This window comes from Dendrobates tinctorius, unplaced genomic scaffold, assembly GCF_039654945.1.
Source record: "Dendrobates tinctorius isolate UK_male_01 unplaced genomic scaffold, ASM3965494v1 ptg000065l, whole genome shotgun sequence".
NCBI lineage: Eukaryota > Metazoa > Chordata > Amphibia > Anura > Dendrobatidae > Dendrobates > Dendrobates tinctorius.
The window spans coordinates 29,751,057-29,773,971 of NW_027361733.1; the positions used below are offsets into that span (position 1 = coordinate 29,751,057).

The window sequence follows — 22,915 nt, forward strand, 5'->3', positions numbered from 1 at the left end:
TTAAAATTAGAGAAATTCTAACACGCAATTGGCATGTTCTCTTAAATGATCCAATTTTATGTAATATCGTTCCGAGAAATCCCGGTATCACTTTTCGTAGAGCACCCACCATTAAAAATTTAATTGCTCCAAGTCGTCTCAGAATAAAACCATCCTCTCATCCCTTAAATTCAGTAATAGGGATATATAAATGTGGCAAAAGTAATTGCTTATGTTGCGGCATCATTTCCCATAAAGAAAAAACCTTTCAATCCACTTTCACTAAAGAAAGTTTTCCTATCAAAAGTTTTTTAAATTGTACCACAGGATTTGTGATATATGTAATAGAGTGTGACTGCAAAAAGCAATATGTGGGAAGAACAACTCAGCCCTTGCACCGAAGGGTTAATTCCCATAGACATAATATTAAAGTAGGTTTTATGCAACACGGCTTATCTAGGCATTTTGCTCTGAAACATGGGAAAAACTATAATGGGTTAAAAATTAGCCCTATCGAACACATACCCAGTGATCACCCTGACAGAATGGGACAATTAAACCGTAAGGAGATTTTTTGGATTTATAGACTAAATACCCTGAAGCCTAATGGCCTAAACGAAATCACAGAAGTCTTCCTTTAATTTTCCTCTTTTAAAATATTTTCGTCTTCTAACAATTTTTTGGAGTACATTTGGAGTGAATTCTGTGTGTATTTAACCTTTTTTCCATTGGAGCGTTTTTACTGATTTATTGATTGGATTTTAATAATTCCCTTTTCTCTTACAAAAAAATGTTTTGAATTTTTAAGTCTTTTTCCTTTGGGATGAGAACTTGTTCCCGTGGGGTATGTCTGGATTCCTTTTTATAGGTCCCTGTCTTTAACCTTGCACCAATCAATCATTTTTGTCATCCGCCATCAGAATTATATCCCTTAGTCCCTATTGAAAAAATTCTTTTTAAACAATTATTAATCCAACACAATTTTATTATACACAATTTTCACACCATTTTAATACACATTTTAACACGTTCATATTTTTAATAAAAGAAATTTTAATTACATTTTATTATAAACATATCTTAATACTCTTCCCCGTTTTTCTTCCTTTTTCAAATGAAATCCCCTCTGTTCGAGTGGTATAGACTCTAGACTACGAGATATATATATATTTTCCATGAGTTCGATCCATCCCCCATATAAACCCCTTTTTTTAGAATACATTCTTTTTTTTTCCCTTTTTTCTTTCTTCTTTTTTATTTCGATATTTTATCTGTGAATAGAAATTAAGAAATTTTATTGTTAAACATTAGGAACAATTGTAAACTGTTTTTCGCTCCATTAACCCTTGAACTTTGACATCCGTCCCCTTATCCCATGTGGTTTTTGGCGCCTAAATTCAAATCATGAATGTATTTAACCAGAGATGGCTGTATCTATCCACTATATGTCATCCCCTGAAGAAGAAGTGGCTTTTTCACTTTGAAACGCGTTGGGAATAAAGAGTTAAAAAGATTCTCATGTGGTGACTTTATCCTGGTCTCAGCAGCGCACAGTAAGCCCAAATTTTTATCCAAAAAGAATTATATTGGCGGTCACGTTTGTGAACCTCGGGCGTGCAGCAGGCTGACATTGATTTACATGCGTTTGTTCGTTCGTGGAAAGGTGAGTAGATTCCATTTGAATTTATTCTATCTTCCACCCAGATAAGACCCTATTGCGCTCCTTCCTTTTCAGTTTTATCCGAGCTATTGGCAGCGGCACCCTCTTCCACCCAATGGATGCCAATCTGGGTCAACAACTGGGTCATCCATCACCTCCTCTTCAATGTCATGTGCACCTTCCTCTGTATCACCGTGTATGGTGGTATAGTATGCGGGAAGGGGCACCTGAGTTTCATCAGGGTCAGATTCTGGCTTGGTACACTGCGAGGACAATGTAGTTCTCTGAGTGAATGTACCAGCAGAATCATCTATCAGTGGCTGTGCATCAGTGCACTTCCTGTCAGATTCATCTTGGCCTGGGTAATTTACGATTTGACTTGATAACCCAGGCATGGTATGTGAAAACAGCTCCATGGAGTAATCTCTAGTGTGGCCTGCCGCATCCTTCAATTTTGGTTGAGGTGAAGTACACAAGGAAAGGTATAGTTCATGAACATAAGCCTCCAATGATCACTCAGTGCTTTTATTTTTTAAAACTTCAGAAGAGGAGGCGATTGAGCTGGAGGCTGAGTCAGCAATGTAAGCCAAAACTTGTTCTTGAAGCTCTGGCTTTAAAAGCAGTTTACCTACTCCCAGAAAAGGGAGCCTTCGAGGCCTTGTGGAGCCAGACGATGATGCAGGCTCAACACCTCCTGCATTAGGTGCCATTTTGCTTTTCCCACTACCAGCAGATCCAACCAACACCATCATTTCCAGCTGCCAACCCCTGCCCACTTCCACGGACTCTTCCACCACACTTCCTCATTTTTGGGGAAAATGTATCCAAAAAAACACCAACTATATGGTACTGTAAAACAAGGTACAAGGTGTATATAGGAGTGGGGAGAATTTGAATCTCTCTAGACTTCAGGACACAGTTGGATTCTGTCAGGCCCTGTTTATATTACACCGCAATGTGACAGGCAGATTCTGGATGGTGTAAGAAAGGTGTATAGAGGACTGTGGAGAATTGGAATCTCTCAAGACTTGAGGACACAGTTGGATTCTGTCAGGCCCTGTTTATATTACACCACAATGTGACAGGCAGATTCTGGATGGTGTAAGAAAGGTGTATAGAGGACTGTGGAGAATTGGAATCTCTCAAGACTTCAGGACACAGTTGGATTCTGTCAGGCACTGTTTATATTACATTCAAAACACATGAAACATGCACAAAAACTGAACGGGTCAATAAGACCCTGTTCACACCACCCAAGAACTAAGACACAGAAACAGAACACAGTATGACAAACGTGCATAAATACTCTGCTGTAAAATACATGTAACTGTAAGTAGCAAGTGCTAGTAAAAGATGTTAACAAAACCAGGGTATTTTGTTGATACGTTTTTCTGCAAAAAAATGTACGCTAAGCCACTCCGCCGCATCAAGGCATACCCTTCTCGGAGCAGTCCTATCCAATATATTTAAAAACCTGAACATGTGAATATACCTTCATGAGCAGGGTTCAGAAAGGCGCTGCCCGGTATGGGCTCGCTGGGCGAAATGGCTTTTTATGCATGTCCCAAAAGAGAGAGGCGGGGATCTCCCAAAGCTTGCATAAGCAAGAAATCAATAGATTCAAAACACATGAAACATGCACAATAACTGAACGGCTCAATAAGACCCTGTTCACACCACCCAAGAACTAAGACACAGAAACAGAACACAGTATGACAAACGTGCATAAATACTCTGCTGTAAAATACATGTAACTGTAAGTAGCAAGTGCTAGTAAAAGATGTTAACAAAACCAGGGTATTTTGTTGATACGTTTTTCTGCAAAAAAATGTACGCTAAGCCACTCCGCCGCGTCAAGGCATACCCTTCTCGGAGCAGTCCTATCCAATATATTTAAAAACCTGAACATGTGAATATACCTTCATGAGCAGGGTTCAGAAAGGCGCTGCCCGGTATGGGCTCGCTGGGCGAAATGGCTTTTTATGCATGTCCCAAAAGAGAGAGGCGGGGATCTCCCAATGCTTGCATAAGCAAGAAATCAATAGATTCAAAACACATGAAACATGTACAAAAACTGAACCGGTCAATAAGACCCTGTTCACACCACCCAAGAACTAAGACACAGAAACAGAACACAGTATGACAAACGTGCATAAATACTCTGCTGTAAAATACATGTAACTGTAAGTAGCAAGTGCTAGTAAAAGATGTTAACAAAACCAGGGTATTTTGTTGATACGTTTTTCTGCAAAAAAATGTACGCTAAGCCACTCCGCCGCATCAAGGCATACCCTTCTCGGAGCAGTCCTATCCAATATATTTAAAAACCTGAACGTGTGAATATACCTTCATGAGCAGAGTTCAGAAAGGCGCTGCCCGGTATGGGCTCGCTGGGCGAAATGGCTTTTTATGCATGTCCCAAAAGAGAGAGGCGGGGATCTCCCAAAGCTTGCATAAGCAAGAAATCAATAGATTCAAAACACATGAAGCATGCACAAAAACTGAACGGGTCAATAAGACCCTGTTCACACCACCCAAGAACTAAGACACAGAAACAGAACACAGTATAACTGTTTATATTACACCGCAATGTGACAGGCAGAAATTGCCTAGTGTATGACAAACTACAAGGTGTATATAGAATTGGGCAGAATTGGAATCTCCCTAGAGTGTAGGTCTGTAAGAACGGACAAACTCCTCGGCTTTTCCTTACAGAGTCACACACTTAGCTTCAATTTGGCCGTGATAACAGCCGTTACACGGTACTGAGAGAGGAGCGTGCACGTACACCGCTGTACGGTGTATGTAAAATTGGCAAGCTCCGTGTTTTTGTATACGGACTGACACACGCTGTCTCTCTCTAGTTTTGAATGTAATCAAACAGCAAATATACTCAACTGTTTGAAAAACGGAAAAAACTATAAGGTGTAGGTCTGTAAGAACGGACAAACTCCTCGACTTTTCCTTACCGAGTCACACACATAGATAGCTTCAATTTGGCCGTGATAACAGCTGTTACACGGTACTGTGTGAGGAGCATACACCGCTGTATGGTGTGTGAAAAAATGAATGCTCACTACCTCACTAAGACAAAACAATACAATTTGGATTGCTTTTAAAAAAGCAGTTTGAACACCAGTGTGCACACAGCAATGCAGCTAGCCTTAAAAGGCAGGCTAATCACCACCAGCGCTGCTGCACAAAAGCAAAAATCTTCACCTTTAACTGCACAGTAACTACAGTGAAAAGTGCTAGCAGTAGAAGCAGTTTTTTTTTCTTTTTGCCTTCCTAACACTCTCCCTACAGAATCAGCAGCTGCAGCAGCTCTCCCTATTCTGAGATCAGCATGAGTAACATGGCGGTCGGCGTCCCCACCCTTTAATACCCCCTGTGACGCCACACAAAGCAAGCCAATCACTTGCATGCCCTTCTCCAAGATGGCGGTGACCGCTGCCTATGTCATCACATTGCCCACAGTGTCCGTTCTTCCTGATTGGCTGAAAAAGGGCACTAATGCATCTTTTGAAACGCGACTTTGGCGCGATGGTCGCCGACCTCGTGGCCGACCTCACACTAAGGTCGGGTTTCGTTTCATGAAACCCGACTTTGGCGAAAATCAGTGACTTTTGAATTTTTTCGACCCTTTTCGTTCAACTCTAGTAGTGACCACTTTATTCCCACACAAGACTTGGGGGCACAACAGCAACTGGATAGTGAGCCGGGACTTAGTAGCAAGAAGTCCCCGAAGCAGGCTACAGCTGTCTGCCGTACAAGTAGAGTTCATAAGAGCATCGGACAGGAGGAACTCCAGTGCAACTCAGTACTAGGAGTACTTCATTTAAAGGCGCTATAAGAGGAGGCGTTCAGAAAGGCGCATGCTGGCGCAGTGTTGGAAAGGAGTATTCCATCTGGCCTGGAGGTTGACTGAGTCCCTGACCCGGAGGACACGGCATGGAGGCAGGCACCTGTTTGTACAACAGACTGTGAGTAAAGCTTTGGAACTACATGCCCTGGTGTCCTCCACTTATTCCTGCGCCAACCTGCCCAGCACTGCTACATCCCTTGCGCCTGACACTACACCATCTACGTGTCACTTCACCTACTCTGCCCTGGGACTACAGCCCTGCCTGTGGAGGGTTATAACATCACTGCAGCACCACACCATCTGCCCCAGAGGATCTCTCCGCAGCGTCGGCTTACATCTTCATTGCCGAACACCACAGGTGGCATCACGACTTACACATTGATACTGAACATTTACAATGGGCGCCCAGGGCCACGGGCTGGGTTCCAGCTACCGGGACATCTCCCATTGAGGACCATCGGGCCCGGTACCGAGTACCCCACTGCCCTGGGTGTGAGGGCGTCCCATTTTTGGCATCACGAACAGGATGACTAGACCCGATGCCATCGGGTTCTGTGTGTCTAAGACTTAAAACTTTTGGAAATGTGCAGAAGACCCAATTTAATAGACTGTGAAATGAATGTTAAAAATGGCCGCTGGTGCAGTGAAGAAGGGCATGACAATATGGGTGGTCCTAAGAAAAGAGCGTGGACTGTCCTGGGCCTCTCCTGTCTGAACTTCTATGCGACAGCAACATGGCCCACCCCCCGAGGGGGTTCATATACTGGCTTGGTATGGAGGAGTAGGAAAAAGACACCGCCCTCAGAAGGAGGAGCGGAAGCCAGTGGCGGGAAAAGAGCCGAGGTGGGAAGAAGAATGCCAGAACTGTTATAAATGAGTCACCGGAGGAGAAAACAAAAATACAAGCTAAGTCCAGAAAACCGGAGCGGTTGGTAGCTATCGGATTGCAGACCCCTGATCCTATACACCACAACTAACAGTAGCCGTGGGGGGTTCCTACGGTGCCCTACACCCCTCGTCACAGCCGGAGAACTTCATAAGCCTAAAGAAGGAAGGGAAATCTAAACTGCCCCAGAGCAGACCCCAAAGCAATAGACAGCCCCCAACATATATTGTCGGTGAAAAACAGATGAAAACACAAACACAGACAGAAAGACAGGCTGAGCAAACGATGAGGCCCAACTAACTAGATAGGACAGGACAGAAAAGATGCTGGCTGCAATCCGCAAAAAACCCTACCAAAAATGTCCCAACCGTCTGATAGGGAAAAAGGCCATGAAGTCGCTAGACTTCAAAATCACTATATCAGCACTCAGGTATATTCTGAAAACAGAGCAAAGAGATCAACTGATCAGAGACAAAAATGGAATTCAGCCAGTCCCAACCAGGATTGGCTGAATACAAACACTAAGGAAACCAGACAAAATCTCGTGGAATAATAGCAGGGCAAAAACTTAGCTTTTAGTAGACAGGAACTAAGCTGGATGCAAGAGCTCAGACCAGAAAGGATCACCAGCAGCCCTGCAGGGCGTCGGCTCCCTTATATCCACTCAGAAATTCCAGATGTCCAATCACACTACGCCAGTTCAGATGACAGGTTCTTCCCATCCCAATCAATTTCACTACTTCTCTTCACCAGCAGAGGGAGTTCATCAGACATCAAAGGTGAAGGGGAGAATTAACTCACAACACAGAACGCCATGATGGAAGGAGAAAGGAGGCCTGAAGAACGAAGGGAGGTTGAGCTGAATCTCCCAGGCGCAGCAACTGAAGGCTCCGATCTGGCTTCCACAATGAACCGCTGGCAGCCTGAGGAGGAAATAGCCCAGCTGACAACCCGTCTGCGACTGAGGAAGGAGGCATTATGGAAGTTGAGCGGGCAGCATGCTCAGGAGGGGCCTACACCACCGGCACCCCCGTACCCCGTACTTTCACCGATGGTACCTGCCACCGCTGCACCGGACTATCCTCAGGCAGTGCAAGTTTATACCTCCACGCTGTCTATACGGCTGGTTGTGGCCTGCCTGGAAAAGTCACCAGAGACCCCGGTAACTGAAGCCCTGCTCCCGCCTGGTCCTAGCACGGCCACGCAGGTCCCATCGGAGACCCCCGCGGACCCAGAGCTGCCATCTGCTCCACCACCACCGTCTCCAATATCTACCCGGACGGCCACCTCCAACACCGCTGCCACCAGGAGGCACACAGAGTCTGCACTGGAGCTGCGACACCACCGGGAGATGTCAGGTATGACCGCCGCCCCTGCAACCGGGTTGCCCCCTGAGTTCCCGTACACCGCGTGCAACGGGCCAGTACTCCACATGGGACATTTGCATTTGCATGTGTGTCCGGCAATGTCTTCCCACTACTGGGAATGTGGACAGAGCAGGAGACATTGCCGGACACACATCAGGGGATCAGCTGACATTACTGAACCCCAGTAACACAGGAACAAGTGTTGATTGTGCAGACGGCACTTCTGAGCAGCAACTGGCGGTGTTGGAGGCCAGGGTAAATACTAGAAACAGAGTGGAGCCAGAGGCTTAATTGGAGCACGTTTATAATCAGTAGTAGTCTACAAAAGATATTAAACTTGATGAAATTAGGCCTCAGCCTACACCCTTATTGACCCTGGGCTCCAACATCGCCAGTTGCTGCTCAGAAGTGAAGTCTGCACAGTCAACATATGCTCCAGTGTTATTGGGGTTCAGAAATGTCATCTGATCCCCAGATGTGTCCGGCAATTTCTCCTGCTCTGTCCACACTCACACAACTACGGATTTTAAACTTGCTCCAATTAGGCCTGTGTTTCCACTCTTTTTGTAGCATTTTCCCTGGGTTCCAGCACCGCCAGGTGTTTCCCGGCATTGTCCTTGGCACGGGTACTCCCTCCTGCCCAGCCTGGTTCCAGCACGCCTGCTGCTTCTGGGTAGTGTCAACGTCACTTTGCCACCAATACATTGTCCTTTCGTGTTGCGGTCTGGTTAGCCGAGTCTATGGTGCCTGCAGTTTATGGGCTTCCTATGTGGGCTGCTGAATCTGGCAACAAAGGCTGGTTCCATAGTGCCAATAGGACAAGCACCCCATGTTGGACTGTGGGTTTTGGTAACTGCGGACGGCTCGCGGCCTTGCAACTTTGTTTTTCATGGGTACCTTCTGCTACCCATCCGGGTTCCAGTACCGTCAGCTGGTTCTCGGCAGTGCCTTTGGCTGAGGTGCCTCCTTCTCGGAATCCAAGTTCCAGCAACGTCTGCTGGTCCTTGGTAGTGCTTTCTAGCACAGGTACCTCCTGCTTAGTAACCATGTTCCAGCACCGTCAGCTGGTCCTTGGTAGTGCCATTGGCTCTTGTTCCTTCTGCTGCCCCTCTGGGTTCCAGCACCGTCAGCTGGTCCTCGCTAGTTCCATTGGCTCTTGCAGCTTCTGCTACCCATCCAGGTTCCAGCACCATCAGCTGGTTCTCGGCAGTGCCTTTAGCTGAGGTGCCTCCTTCTCGGAATCCAAGTTCCAGCAACGTCTGCTGGTCCTTGGTAGTGCTTTCTAGCACAGATACCTCCTGCTTAGTAACCATGTTCCAGCACTGTCAGCTGGTCCTCGGTAGTGCCATTGGCTCTTGTTCCTTCTGCTGCCCCTCCAGGTTCCAGAACCGTCAGCTGGTTCTCGGCAGTGTCTTTGGCATGGGTACTCCCTCCTGCCCAGCCTGGTTCCAGTACGCCTACTGTTTCCAGGTAGTGTCAACGTCACTTTGCCACCAATACGTTGTCCAGTCGTGTTGCGGTCAGGTTAGCCGAGTCTAAGGTGCCTGCATTTTATGGGCTTCCTATGTGGGCTGCGGGATCTGGCAACAAAGGCTGATTCCATAGTGCCAATAGGACAAGCACACCCTGTAGGACTGTGGGTTTCGGTAACTGCGGCCAGCTCGCAGCCTTGCAACTTTGTTTTTCATGGGTACCTTCTGCTACCCATCCGGGTTCCAGCACCGTCAGCTGGTCCTCGCTAGTTCCATTGGCTCTTGCAGCTTCTGCTACCCATCCGGGTTCCAGCACCGTCAGTTGGTTCTCGGCAGTGCCTTTGGCTTAGGTGCCTCCTTCTCGGTATCCAAGTTCCAGCAACGTCTGCTGGTCCTTGGTAGTGCTTTCTAGCACAGGTACCTCCTGCTTAGTAACTGAGGTTCCAGCACCGTCAGCTGGTCCTCGGTAGTGCCATTGGCTCTTGTTACTTCTGCTGCCCCTCCGGGTTCCAGCACCGTCAGCTGGTCCTCGCTAGTTCCATTGGCACTTGCAGCTTCTGCTACCCATCTGGGTTCCAGCACCGTCAGCTGGTTCTCGGCAGTGCCTTTGGCTTAGGTGCCTCCTTCTCAGTATCCAAGTTCCAGCAACGTTTGCTGGTCCTTGGTAGTGCTTTCTAGCACAGGTACCTCCTGCTTAGTAACCATGTTCCAGCACTGTCAGCTGGTCCTCGGTAGTGCCATTGGCTCTTGTTCCTTCTGCTGCCCCTCCGGGTTCCAGCACCGTCAGCTGGTCCTCGGTAGTGCCATTGGCTCTTGTTCCTTCTGCTACCCATTCGGGTTCCAGTACCGTCAGCTGGTTCTCGGCAGTTCCTCAGCCTTCTTGTACCTTCTGCTACATTTCCAAGTTCAAGCTTTTGGAAATGGTTTTTGGTTATCACTCTGGATCTCCCTGACGATGACCCTGAAGACGACGACCCTGAAGACCACCCCGAAGAAGACGATGACCACGAATACGATGACCCTGAAGACGACCCGGAACACCACCCCAAAGAAGACCAAAAAGATGACCCTGAAGAAGATGACCAAGAGGACAAAGAAAATGAAGACAACCACTAAAATACAGAACAACATGAGACAGAAGACCAAGAAGCAGAAGACCAAGAAGCAGAAGACCAAAAATCAGAAGACCAAAAATCAGAGCAAAAGATATTATCTAAATTATAAGCAGAAGAAGACTAAGCAGTGTATGGGGGTGAGTCCGTTCCTCCTCGTGGTGCCCCTGGAAAATGCCTGCTGCTGCAGGCCAAACTGAACGCGGACAAATCCTGTTGTAAATCTTTTGTGACAGGCAGAACGGAAGGTGTAATCTTCAAACTTTTACAGATAACTATAGAAATGACTGTCACAAATAAGAATATGATGAAGAAGAAGAATAGGAAGAAGATGAAGAAGTAGAATATGAAGAATAATAGTTGAATAAGAAAAATATGAAGAATGTAAAAAAAAAGAATAATAGGAAGAAGGTGAAGAAGAAGAAGATAAATAAGGTGAAGAAGAAGTTGATGAAAAAGATGCTGCTGAGGATCATGAAGGAGAAAGTGTGGGAGAAGTAAAAAAGAAGGTGAAGAGCATGGAAGCAATGAAACATACATATCTGACAAAATATAAAAAAGGTTAACATAGTCAATATCTTTGTAACTCCGAACGTCTTTAAAAAAAAAAAATTATTCCTGCTATTCCATTTGAATGGGCTAAACCTCTATGCCTTTAATGTCTCCTCCACCTCCCCCAATACATTCTACATTATTATTAGTTGTTTTTCTTCATGTAGAATTAACCTACAAGGAAAGAAAGGGTTTTTTTTAATTCTGATATTTCTGTCCCATTGACTTGCATTGGTTTCCGGTATCGGAATCCGATCCAATCCGATCCGATATTTCACGATATCGGATGGTATCGCTCAACACTAGTGAGGAGTAAAAGGGAACAGAGGATGTGGGTTAGAAGAGAACCCTTCCTAAAAGTTCCAAGCGCAAGGCCAGGGCCCGGTCCCCGAGGTTGTATGGATACTAATGGTCCTGCAGCAGACACCGGAGGAATAGAAGTAGTGACCACTTTATTCCCGCACAAGACTTGGGGGCACAACAGCAACTGGATAGTGAGCCGGGACTTAGTAGCATGAAGTCCCCGAAGCAGGCTACAGCTGTCTGCCGTACAAGTAGAGTTCATAAGAACATTGGACAGGAGGAACTCCAGTGTAACTCAGTACTAGGAGTACTTCATTTAAAGGCACAATAAGAGGAGGTGTTCAGAAAGGCACATGTTGGCGGAGTGTTGGAAAGGAGTATTCCATCTGGCCTGGAGGTTGACTGAGTCCCTGACTCGGAGGACACAGCACGGAGGCAGGCACCTGTTTGTACAACAGACTGTGAGTAAAACTTTGGAACTACATGCCCTGGTGTCCTCCACTTATTCCTGCGCCAACCTGCCCAGCACTGTTACATCCCTTGCACCTGACACTACACCATCTACGTGTCACTTCACCTACTCTGCCCTAGGACTACAGCCCTGCCTGTGGAGGGCTATAACATCACTGCTGCACCACACCATCTGTCCCAGAGGATCTGTCCGCAGCGTCGGCTTACATCTTCATTGCCCAATACCACAGGTGGCGTCACGACTTACACATTGATACTGAACGTTTACAATGGGCGCCCAGGGCCACGGGCCAGGTTCAAGCTACCGTGACATCTCCCATTGAGGACCATCGGGCCCGGTACCAAGTACCCCACTGCCCTGGGTGTGAGGGCGTCCCAAATACAACGTATCCAGTGAGGTTGTTTGTTTTTTGTTTTTTTTTTGTCTGTCTATATGTGAATAATCTATTAGCATATGGATAACAGATAGGATAAGGACAAAGTGCAGTATTTGACTTGTACTTATTATAACCTTTTCTTTGTGTTTTTTTTTTCTTTCAGACTGGACAAACCAGTTTTTCAGACGAATCAGACTCAATGTATTTAGTTATATAAGACATGGGGGTTAGACAATGAGCTCAAAGGTAAAGGTTAAAATAATTGTTTGCAAACAATTAAATAAGCAATCATCCCATTGTGATGAATCGGACTGTATTTAGCTAAAAGTTGTGGTTTAGTTTTATGTATGTTCTTAATCTTTATTTTCAATTAGGAACATAATAGGTTTGTAAAATCCATTTGTAAGTTGCATCTTGAACAGTTACGTTTGATATTTCAATGAATGGAGGTAATGTGATAGATCAGATTTATCCAGGAGAAATGCATGAATATTGACTAAAGTGACATGTCAATAATCCCAGCAAAGAGAAAACAGATGAACGGCATACTAGGGCACACAAATCACCACATTAACAGACGGAGCTATTTATCTGAAGTATTGCGGTATATACTTCAGTCAAAAAACAGAGGTGCTTGCTTGAAAAAACATGAATATTTCAATGTGAAGCGAAAAAAGAAGAAATATGCAGCACTCACCGATATAGCTGAAAAACTGTGCGTCTTTATTTCACATAAATTCCATCAATAGATGTGTGGACATGCAGGACTTTAGAGGAATGCTAGGGGAGGGAGGCTGTTTCACGATTACTTGCTTCTACGGGTCCAGGTGAGGGGATTAGCTAAAGGTCATTTCCTTTATAGGACCACAGACCTTACTAATTAACATACATAACGAGTTGTGAAACAAACATTTACAAAAAAATATAGTTATACAATATACAGAGTGCAAGATACTAGTAAAGAATAAATCTTTCCATATCGATTTACAAGATAATCTGTATTTTTACAATATCATAGGAAGATTATAATCTAAATAACTTTACATACAATTTTTTATATAACATTTTTTATAAAAATACTGATAGAGCGATCCGGTCATTTAGTCCCAAAGGACCTTGTGCATTCGCTTTCAGGATCCATTTTGCTTCTTGTTGCAATAAAGTTTTGTCATGGTTGCCTCCTTGAGGTGGAAAATTGACCTTTTGAATCCCTGCAGAACTCAAAATTTCTGGGTTAGCTTTATGCACATCTTGAATATGCTTGATTAATAGCAGTGATCCATTTCCTGCTGTAATAGATCTATAGTGTTCACCAAAACGTATCGTAAGTGGTCTTATAGTTTTTCCAATATAAAATTAACCACATGGACAAAAACTAATATAAACCACGAATTTAGTTTGACAAGAAATGTAGTTTTGTACCTTATGTTCAATAGAGCCAAAATGTATAGACTTCCCTGTCAGATGAAGATGACAGTATTTGCAGTGACCACATTTATAATTTCATTTTATTGATAAATCTCGTAGCCAATTTTTTTGAGGGGGACGAAGTCTATTATGTACTAATAAATCACCTATATTATGTGCCCTTTTGTATGCAAATTGAGGAACTAGTTTACCATCTGTGTGTAAGGTTTTTTCTGCATCAATGAGATGCCAGTGTTTTCTCACTGCTGCATGTATTGCTCTATCCATTGCACTATGTTTGAAACAAAAATTAAATTTTTTCTGTAGGTTTGACTACACTATTTAATTTTTTAGTCCTTTCCTTTAATAAATCCATTTGAGAAATTTTTTTTACCCTTTCATGTGCTTCATTTAATAAAGTCATAGGGTATCCCCTTTGCAAAAAACATTGTTTCAGCTCAGAAATTTATTCATTAAAAATGGTTTCATCATTATTCAGTTTTCTTACTCTTAGCATTTGACTATATGGAAGTCCCTTTTTAGTGTGTAATGGATGAGCGCTGTTATAATGTAAGTAATTATTTGTTGCGGTTTCTTTTCTAAACACTTCTGTTTTTAAAGAGCCATTTTTTATTTTAAATTTGACATCAAGAAAATCTATTGTGTTTCCACCCAATAAAAATGTGAAGCGCATGTTGTCACTGTTCACATTGTTCAGGTATTTTACAAAATCTGCGAATTCTTCCTGAGAACCCCCCCAGATAATAAAAATATCGTCCACAAAGCGAAAATATGCTTGTAAATGTTTTAAGTGTGGATTTAGGGCTGTTTTTATATAAAACTCTTCAAATCGTGCTAGAAATAAATTTGCATAAACACAAGAGACTGGCGTGCCCATTGCTGTGCTCCAGAAATTTGAAGGCATTATGTGTCAAAACATAATCGAGTGACTCGATAAAGGAAATAAAATCCTGTGATTTGTTTGTGTTATGTAAAATCTCCTTTATTGCTGCTATGCCTTTATCATGGGGGATGCGGGTATATAGACTCTAAACATCAATAGATGCAAAGGAGAAATGTGGTTGCCAATGAAAATCTTTCAATTTTTTCAATAAATCTCCTGAGTCTTTTACAAAGGATGACACTGCTTTTAGTAAAGGTTTTAGTAGCCAGTCCAAGTATTGCAAAAGTGGTTCAGTCAAAGGGTTTTTCCCTGAAATTATAGGGCAACCCGGAGGCTCTTTTAAAGACTTGTGCACTTTTGGCACACTATACCAATAGGGAATTTCTGGGTATTCTGGAAAGAGTTTTTCTGCTCTCTTTTTTGATAATATCCCCAATTGAACATACTTTCTTAAAAGAGATCTTAATTTGTCCTTATATAGAATCATAGAATCATAGAATCGTAGAGTAGGAAGGGACCACCTGGGCCATCTGGTCCAACCCCCTGCTCAAAGCAGGATTCGCTAAATCATCCCAGTCAGATGTCTGTCCAGCCTCTGTTTGAAGACTTCCATTGAAGGAGAACTCACCACTTCTCGTGGCAGCCTGTTCTACTCATTGATCACTTAACTGTCAAAAAGATTTTTCTAATATCTAATCTGTGTCTCCTCCCATTCAGTTTCATCCCATTGCTTCTAGTCTTTCCTTGTGCAAATGAGAATAAAGTTGATCCTTCTACAATGTGACAGCCCTTTAGATATTTGTAGACAGCTATTAAGTCTCCTCTCAGTCTTCTCTTTTGCAAACTAAACATTCGCAAATCCTTCAACCTTTCCTCATAAGACAGGGTTTGCAGACCGGTCACCATTCTGGTCGCTCTTTTCTGAACTTGCTCCAATTTGTTGATGTCTTTTTTAAAATGTGGTGCCCAAAACTGGACACAATATTCCACATGAGGTCTGACCAAAGAGGAGTAGAGGGAAATAATGACTTCACGTGATCTAGACTGTATGCTTCTGTTAATACATCCTAGAATTGTATTTGCCTTTTTTGCTGCTGCATCACACTGTTGACTCATATTCAGTCTGTGATCTATTAGTATACCCAAGTCTTTTTCACATGTGCTGTCACTTAGCCCTATTCCTCCCATTCTGTATATGCTTTTCTCATTTTTATTGCCCAGATGTAGTACTTTGCATTTCTCCCTGTTAAAAACCATTCTGTTAGTTGCTGCCCACTTCTCCAGTTTATTTATATCTTTTTGAATCCTCTCTCTCTCTTCTCTAGTATTAGCTATCCCTCCTAGCTTTGTGTCATCAGCAAATTTAATCAGTTTACCCTCAATTCCTTCATCTAAATTGTTGATAAAGATGTTGAACAATACAGGGCCCAGGACAGAGCCCTGTGGTACCCCACTTGAGACATTCTTCCAACTGGATGTGCAGCCATTTACGACCACTCTTTGGGTCCGATCACTAAGCCAGTTAAGAATCCACCTAACAGTTGCCTTGTCCATTCCATACTTAGTCATTTTTTCAATAAGGATTGTATGAGAGACTTTGTCAAATGCTTTGCTGAAGTCAAGATATACTGTATCTACAGCATTTCCTTGATACACCCAATCAGTGATTCTGTCATAGAAGGAAATTAAGTTAGTCTGACATGACTTATTAGTTACAAACCCATGCTGACTCTGAGTCTCAAAGGGCGGGCACGCCAAATAGAAAGCTGAGTGACCCCAGGCTCCAAATCTTAAGCTGATTGACCCCGGCCTACAAATCGGACCTAGAGTGGCCCCGCCCACCAAATCGGAGCCAGAGAGGCCCCGCCCACCAAATCGGACCCAGAGTGGCACTGCCCACCCAATCGGACCCAGAGTGGCCTCGCCCACCAAATTGGACCCAGAGTAGCCCCGCACACCAAATCAGACTCTGAGGGGCCCCGCCCACCAAATCGGACTCTGAGGGGCCCCGCACACCAAATCAGACCCAGAATGGCCCCGACCACCAAATCGTACCCTGAGAGGCCCCGCTGTTGTGAGTTCATTCTCCCCTCCGTCACTGAGGCCTGGTGAACTCCCTATTCTAGTGAAGGAAGGTAGTGAGCCTGATTATCAGGCACCTGGTACTAATTAAGACGATTGGCTGAGTGGAGTCACTGACTGGATTTAAGGCAGCCTACTCCCTTTCTGCCCTGCGGGTGATTTCTCTGTGGACTCTTGGACACCAGTCTGATTCCTGCTCTCCTAAAGCTAAGTTTTCTGTTTTGCCTTTTTGCATTTAAGATTTGTTTTTGCTTTTCTTGCTTTTTGGATTCTGCCACTCCCTGCTGGAGTGTGCAGTGTTCCGTTAGCTCTGTCTTCTGAAAGTACCTGAGTGCTGATTTAGTTTTTGAAGCTTAGTTGCTTCAGGGCCATTTTTATATCAGCTTGTTGGCTTTTGTCTCTGATAGGGTTTTGTCAGATTGCAGACAGCAGCCTTCCTATCCGTTCCTATCTAGGTAGTTTTTGGGCCCTGTCTTTGCTCAGCCTGTCTTTCTGTCTGTGTAAGTGTTTTCATCTTGCTTCACCGTCATTATATGTGGGGGGCTGCCTATTGCTTTGGGGTCTGCTCTGGGGCAGTTAGATTTCCCCTTTCCTTCTTTAGGCCTATGTATCTCTCCGGCTGTGAACGAGGGGTCTAGGTCATCGTAGGAACCCCCCACGGCTACTGCTAGTTGTGTTGATAGGTTCAGGGGTCTGCAATCTGATAGTTGCCTACTTCTCTGGTTTTCTGGACTTAGCTAGCATTTCTGTTTTTGCCTCCTACGGTGACTCAATCATAACACCCCGCCCACAAATCGGACTCTGAAGAGCGCCGCCCACCAATTCAGACCCAGAATGGCCCCGACCAACAAATCGGACCCTGAGGGGCTTCGCCCACCAAATTGGACCCTGAGAGGCCCCGCACACCAAATCGGACCATGAGGGGCCCCGCCCACCAAATCAGATCCTGAGGGGCCCTGCCCACCAAATTGGACCCTGAGGGGCCCCGCCCACCAAATCAGACCCAGAGTGGTCCCGCCCAGCAAATCGGACCCTGAGGGGCCCCGTCCACCAAATAGGACTATGAGTGGCCCCGCTCATCAAATCTGACTCTGAGGGTCCCCGCCAACTAAATCGGACCCTGAGGAGCCCCACCCACCAAATCGGACCCAGAGTGGCCCCGCCCACAAAATCAGGCCGTGAGGGGCCCTGGCCACAAAATCGGCCGCAGAGTTGCCCCGCACATAAAATCAGACCCTGAGGGGCCCCGTCCAACAAATCGGACCTAGAGTGGCCCCGCCCACAAAATCTGACCCAGAGGGGCCCGGCCCACAAAATCGGACCCTGAGGGGCCCCGGCCACAAAATCGGACCCTGAGGGGCCCCGGCCACAAAATCGGACCCTGAGGGGCCCCGCCCACCAAAGCGGACCCTGAGGAGCCCCGCCCACCAAATTGGACCCTGAGGGGCCCCGCCCAACAAATTGGACCCTGAGGGGCCCCGCCCACCAAATCGAACCCTGAGGGGCCCTGCCCAACAAATTGGACACAGGGTGGCCCCGCCCACCAAATTGGACTCTGAAGGGTCCCGCCCCCAAATTGGACCCTGAGGGGGCCCGCCCACCAAATCGGACCCTGAGGGGCCTCACCCACCAAATCGGACTGAGAGACCCCGCCCACCAAATCGGACCCTGAGGGGCCCCGCCCACCAAATCAGACCCTGAGGTGCCCCGCCCACCAAATTGGACCCAGGGTGGCCCCGCCCACCAAATCAGACCCTGAGGGGCCCCACCCATCAAATTGGACCCAGGGTGGCCCTGCCCACCAAATTGGACTCTGAAGGGTCCCGCCCACAAAATTGGACCCTGAGGGGGCCCGCCCACCAAATTGGACCCAGAGTGGCCCTGCCCACAAAATCAGGCCGTGAGGGGCCCTGGCCACAAAATCGGCCGCAGAGTTGCCCCGCACATAAAATCAGACCCTGAGGGGCCCCGTCCAACAAATCGGACCTAGAGTGGCCCCGCCCACAAAATCGGACCTAGAGTGGCCCCGCCCACAAAATCTGACCCAGAGGGGCCCGGCCCACAAAATCGGACCCTGAGGGGCCCCGGCCACAAAATCGGACCCTGAGGGGCCCAGCCCACCAAATTGGACCCTGAGGGGCCCCGCCCACCAAATCGGACCCTGAAGGGCCCCGCCCAACAAATTGGACACAGGGTGGCCCCGCCCACCAAATTGGACTCTGAAGGGTCCCGCCCACAAAATTGGACCCTGAGGGGGCCCGCCCACCAAATCGGACCCTGAGGGGCCTCACCCACCAAATCGGACCGAGAGACCCCGCCCACCAAATCGGACCCTGAGGGGCCCCGCCCACCAAATCAGACCCTGAGTGCCCCGCCCACCAAATTGGACCCAGGGTGGCCCCGCCCACCAAATCAGACCATGAGGGGCCCCACCCATCAAATTGGACCCAGGGTGGCCCCGCCCACCAAATTGGACCCTGAGGGGCCCCACCAACAAAATTAGACCCTGAGGGGCCCCGGCCACAAAATCAGACCCTGAGGGGCCCCGGCCACCAAATCGGACCCTGAGGGGCCTCACCCACCAAATCGGACCCAGAGAGACCCCCGCCCACCAAATCAGACCCTGAGGGGCCCCGCCCACCAAATTGGACACAGGGTGGCCCCGCCCTCCAAATTGGACCCTGAGGGGGCCCGCCCACCAAATCAGACTCTGAGGGGCCCCGCCCACCAAATCGGACCCTGAGGGGCCCCGCCAACCAAATCGGACCCTGAGGGGCCCCGCCCACCAAATCGGACCCTGAAGGACCTCACCCACCAAATCGGACCCAGAGAGACCCCGCCCACCAAATCAGACCCTGAGGGGCCCCGCCCACCAAATCAGACCCTGAGGGGCCTCGCCCACCTAATCGGACCCAGGGTGGCCCTGCCCACCAAATTGGACTCTGAAGGGTCCCACCCACAAAATTGGACCCTGAGGGGCCCCGCCCACCAAATCAGACCCTGAGGGGCCCCACCCATCAAATTGGACCCAGGGTGGCCCCGCCCACCAAATTGGACTCTGAAGGGTCCCGCCCACAAAATTGGACCCGGAGTGGCCCCACCCACCAAATTGGACCCGGAGGGGCCCCACCCACCAAATCGGACCCAGAGTGGCCCCACCCACCAAATCGGACCCTGAGGGGCCCCATCCACCAAATCGGACCCAGAGTGGCCCCACCCACCAAATTGGACCCTGAGGGGCCCCACCAACAAAATTAGACCCTGAGGGGCCCTGGCCACAAAATCAGACCCTGAGGGGCCCCGGCCACAAAATCAGACTCTGAGGGGCCCCACCAACAATATTAGACCCTGAGGGGCCCCGCCCACCAAATCGGACCCTGAGGGGCCCCACCCACCAAATCGGACCCAGAGTGACCCCGCCCACCAAATCGGACCCTGAGGGGCCCCGCCCACCAAATCAGACCCTGAGGGGCCCCACCTACCAAATTTGACACATGGTGGCCCCGCCCACCAAATTGGACTCTGAAGGGTCCCGCCCACAAAATTGGACCCTGAGGGGGCCCGCCCACCAGATCGGACCCTGAGGGGCCCCACCCACCAAATCAGACCCTGAGGGGCCCCGCCCACTAAATCAGACCCTGAGGGGCCCCGCCCATCAAATCGGACCCTGAAGGGCCCCGTCCTCCAAACCGGACCCAGAGGGGCCCCGCCCACAATATCAGACCCTGAGGGACCCCGCCCTCCAAATCAGACCCTGAGGGACCCCGCCCACTAAATCGTACCATAAGGGGCCCCACCCACCAAATCGGACCTTGAGGGGCCCCGCTCACCAAATCGGACCCTGAGGGGCCCGCCCACCAAATCAGACCCTGAGGGGCCCTGCCCACCAAATCGGACCCTGTGGGGCCCCGCCCACTAAATCAGACCTTGAGTGGCTCCGCCCACCAAATCAAACCCTGAGGGGCCCCGCCCACCAAATCGGACACTGAGGGGCCCCGCCCACTAAATCGGACCCAGAGTGGCCCCACCTACCAAATCGGACCCAGAGTGGCCCCGCCCACCAAACTGGACCCAGAGGGGCTCCGCCCACAAAATCAGACTCTAAGGCCGGTTTCACATTAGCGCTTTTTAAGCGCACGCACGGCCGGGGGTAGCTCTGCCCCTGAGTCGGCTCTCTGCCCGGCGTGCCCGCCCCTTGCTTGTAGCGCCGCCTCCTAGCGGACAGCGGCGCCTGCGATCGGCGCACCCTATCTTTAGCATAGGGTGCGCAGATCGTGCGCAGGCCGTGCGCTAGTTGCGCTTTGACCTGCGCTGCGCACTTTTGACGGTGCGCCGTGCGCGCCAAAATCGAACTTTTCGGATTTTGGCACGCACGGCGCACCGTCAAAAGTGCGCAGCGCAGGTCAAAGCGCAACTAGCGCACGGCCTGCCCACGATCTGCGCACCCTATGCTAAAGATAGGGTGCGCCGATCGCAGGCGCCGCTGTCCGCTAGGAGGCGGCGCTACAAGCAAGGGGCGGGCACGCCGGGCAGAGAGCCGGCTCGGGGGCGGAGCTACCCCCGGCCGTGCGTGCGCTTAAAAAGCGCTAATGTGAAACCGGCCTAAGGGGCCTCACCCACAAAATCAGACCCTGAGGAGCCCCGGCCACAAAATCAGACCCTGAGGGGCCCCAACCACAAAATCAGACCCTGAGTGGCCCGGACACAAAATCAGACTCTGAGGAGCCCCAACCACAAAATCGGACCCTGAGGGGCCCCGGCCACAAAATCGGACCCTGAGGGGCCCCACCAACAAAATTAGACCCTGAGGGGCCCTGGCCACAAAATCAGACCCTGAGGGGTCCCACCCACAAAATCAGACCCTGAGGGGCCCCGGCCACAAAATCGGACCCTGAGGGGCCCCACCCACAAAACAGACCCTGAGTGGCCCCTCCCACAAAATTGGACCCTGAGGGGCCCCACCCACAAAATTGGACCCTGAGAGGCCCCGGCCACAAAATCGGACCCTGAGGGGTCCCACCCACAAAATCGGACCCTGAGGGGCCCCGGCCACAAAATCAGTCCCTGAGGTCCCCGGCCACAAAATTGGACCCTGAGGGGCCCCACCCACAAAACGGACCCTGAGGGGCCCCTCCCACAAAATCAGACCCTGAGGGGTCCCACCCACAAAATCAGACCCTGAGGGGCCCCAGCCACAAAATCAGACCCTAAGGGATCCTGGCCACCAATTCAAACCCTGAGAAGCCCAGGCCACCAAATCGGATCCTGAGGGACCCACCCACCAAATCAGACCATGAGGCCAATGTGGCCCCTGAGAGGCACCCACAGTTAAAACGGATCCTGATTTGAAACTCTTGCAGGGGCAGCAAGCAAGTCTCTCTTAAAGGGGCAGCCCGGGCACCATTTCAAAGCACTATCTGTACTTCCTTCAGGAAATACACATCTAGATAATTTTGTCACATCTTTTCAGTGGCGTGTAGTTCCGTGCATTTTACCAGAAATATTACTCTAGGCAGGTACAGGAGTTACATTATGTTATGATAGTGTAGTAACTCACTCAGGAAAGTAGCTAAAACACTAAAAACTCCAACTGACCATGCCGATTCCTGTACAGACTAGAGATCCTCACACTGCATAAACTAGTGCTTACTGCATAAGCTGAGATAGCCATAACCACAGACTAAATGATGGTAACTTGGACCTATACTGCCTGAAAAGCCATTAAACACTTCATGCTCCTCCTAAATAACCGGAGGACAGAACAGAGTGCATATTACCTACAGAAGGGATAGTTTGTTCAAATAGAAAGAGGTTCGAGAGTGAAACAAACCACAAAATACAAAATAAAGGATTGAGTATGTATTGTTAGAGAATATGTCTCCTATTTCCTAAAAAGGAACACAAAATAGGTGCAGGAAAAAGAACACAAACAGCAGAGAGATAAACCCTAGCTGTTTTTTCACTGAATGGCTTGAACTACGGCAGTATGGCTGTACATCCAAATGATACTATTGCTAGCAGGAAATACCAGAAGGGGGAAAGTATACAAAGCTGCACCCGGAAGATGATAGGGCAGACAAATGAGTAAATGAAGACATCTGTTACGGTAAAAAGACTGAAGCAAGGATAACAAAAACTAAACATTCGCAGAAAATGTGTATCTGTTGTGGATTGGTGGAAAGAGTAGCTGACCACAAAGCACAAACTCAAGGGTTCAAAGCCAGATGCATAACACATTAGTGGTGTACAAAATGCCAGATCTTTTGATTAATGTGATGGCTGAGGGCTTGTAACTGGAAAAAAAATTATACAGATTATTTTGACTGTAATTATCATCATTTTACAGTTTACAGTGAATGCAGCCAATATCTCATATCAGAATAATGGGATATAGACATGTATCAGTTATAATCATTGATGACACAGGAATGTCATCTGTGTGTCATCAGTGTGCATGTGTGTGTAACGTTTTGCAGCC

General features: G+C 47.9%; 1 long non-coding RNA gene across 1 annotated transcript in view; it reads right to left on the reverse strand.

Annotated features, from left to right (window-relative positions):
- Positions 1-1,078: 1,078 nt before the first annotated feature.
- The window catches only part of LOC141094946 (uncharacterized), a 126,643-nt gene continuing 104,806 nt past the window's right edge, over positions 1,079-22,915 (reverse strand). The window contains exon 3 of the long non-coding RNA XR_012233216.1: positions 1,079-1,250. This is a non-coding gene — a long non-coding RNA (uncharacterized lncRNA). The remainder of the gene's footprint in view (positions 1,251-22,915) is intronic.